Here is a 2,150-nt window from a genome sequence, read left to right as displayed (position 1 = left end):
AGGCTGGCCGGCGTAGGGGAGGCCGGCCTGCCCCACCTTGCAGTGTCTCGCGCCCCGGCTTTGCGTGGAAGACAAGCACACCGACCTTAGCTTCTTACAACTGACGTTGCGAGGATTAACTGCCGAGAACAGACCCTGGAAGGCTATAAATAGAAGCACCATCCATCACTTCAACACACACCATTGGAGCTCTTCTCTCTTCACTTGTATCTTTCTACAAGGCTATAAATTAGTAGCTTGGGAGTTAGAGTCGAGTTGAGCTTGCTCGGGACTCCGGAGTCATCGGAAGTCTGGTATAGCTCTTGTATCTTTCTTTTGACATTATCGATATAAGTTATCTTCTTTACTTTTCTGAGTCGGCTTTACTTGCCGCTGTCTTTTATTTACTCGAGTCTGAGTGTTCAGCTCGTGCGTGGAAGTTTTTCTTTAGCTTAGACTAAGTTATCTTTCTTAGTGATCGGGATCTTATCTTACGGGTTTTCTCGCCCGGACTAGAGTATCTCAAGTTAGTGCTCTAGGTTGAGGGCGATTTCTGTCGAAGGCCTCGAGAGAAATCCTAACACCGAGTGCAGACGTGGTGTCTGGTCTTAGTGTTAGCTAGAAAGTGTGTTCCACCCCACGGAATCGTTGTGGTAGTCGGTAGGAGGTGACAGGCATATCCGTCCTTTGTAGTCCACCATGTTCGGCTGTTTTCATAGCAGTAGTGCAGGTTGCCGTTGGACTCCCCTCTCATCCCTTTTTGAAGTCCTTCCTCTTCCAGCTGCCGAAGTAAGCACAGCTTTCCCGAGAACTAGTTAGGTGTTTAGTCTGACCTAGAGAGGCTAGCTTGATAGTTCAGAAGTGTATCCGGTGTCTTATCTCGCTCGTTCTCCTCCCAGCTGCTACCTCTCTAAGGAGTTGAACCTCCGTGTGTCACTCGGTCATCGTCTGGCCAATTATCTCATTCATCTGTCTGGCTTACCCCCGTCTAGTTAGTCGGACGAATAAGCTAGTACGGTTATCATTCGACTTATGATACTCTTTACCATAATGCTTCCCTGAGGAAAAATACGATACCCAGGAATACTCCAAGGTGAAGTGCTACAGCGGTGATTCTGTGCGCTTGCAGAATATATATTCTATCGGGCATAAGAAACGCCAACAATCATTTCTGGCGTCTTTGCTGAGGAAACAATTGGCTAAAGATATTGTAGATAGTTTGATAAACTCTACTAGCTTGTCGCCGCTAACCCTAGCGGGCTTACCGTTGCTCTCTCTATCTTTTGATCGATGCAGAGCAGTGCATGACTGGTTTCGACCTACCAAGTAACTTTAACCCGAATCCAGAAAGAATCGGGAGAATCGTGAGACGCCGCGTCGTCCCACCTCAGAAGACTCACTTGGCCCTACAGTTCACCATCCACTTCAGCATCTTCATCCATGGCTCAGAAGACTCTTCGTCAGTTCTCTGCCCTGTCCAGTAGCCACATTCCTACTGGATTGAACATCAACCAAGCCGACAATGACGGCTTTGAGCTGAAGACTGGGCTAGTGAACATGGTCCAAGAAAGTCCGTTTTGCGGAAAGGCATCCGAGGATGCCAATGCTCATCTCCAGAACATCCTGGAGGTGAGTAACACCAACAACCCCAAAGAAACTACACTAGATATCGTCCGTCTTCGTCTATTTCCGTTCTCACTGCTCGAGAAAGCCAAGACGTGGTTCTATTCCAACAAGGAAGCTTTCACCACATGGGAAGCTTGTTCGAATGCATTCCTAGCATAATACTTTCCAGTGAGCAAGACCAACACCCTCCGGAACAGAATCACCGGAATTCAACAGTTGCCTGATGAGAGTATTCCGGAAGTCTGGGAATGTCTCCAGGAGTACATTCAAGCATGCCCACACCACGGCATAGAAGAATGGCTGATCATTCAGAACTTCTTCCACGGCCTGAATCAGCAAGCCTACGACCACGTTGACGCAGCAGCGGGTGGTTCCTTCCTTTCTCTCGATGTTGCGGGATCAAAGGTGTTGATTGACAAGATAGCTTCCAACCAAAGTTGGAAAGGAGAAAGGCAGCCAGCCCGTCCCAGGGGCGTGGACCAGATCGACACGGTCGATATGTTAGCTGCCAAATTGGAACTTCTGATGAAGAAGCTGGAATCTCT

The 2,150-nt window shown here is 48.4% G+C and overlaps 1 non-coding gene across 1 annotated transcript; it reads right to left on the bottom strand.

The window, feature by feature from the left end:
- Positions 1-1,788: 1,788 nt before the first annotated feature.
- LOC120684111 lies at positions 1,789-1,895 on the bottom strand. The gene has a single exon (XR_005679094.1). It is a non-coding gene; the product is annotated as a small nucleolar RNA R71 (small nucleolar RNA).
- Between the last annotated feature and the right edge of the window lie 255 nt (positions 1,896-2,150).

Source organism: Panicum virgatum, chromosome 7N (assembly GCF_016808335.1).
Source record: "Panicum virgatum strain AP13 chromosome 7N, P.virgatum_v5, whole genome shotgun sequence".
In the NCBI taxonomy this organism is placed as follows: domain Eukaryota; kingdom Viridiplantae; phylum Streptophyta; class Magnoliopsida; order Poales; family Poaceae; genus Panicum; species Panicum virgatum.
The sequence above is the reverse complement of the archived record's forward strand: the minus strand, read 5'-3'. Positions and strand labels throughout refer to the sequence as shown.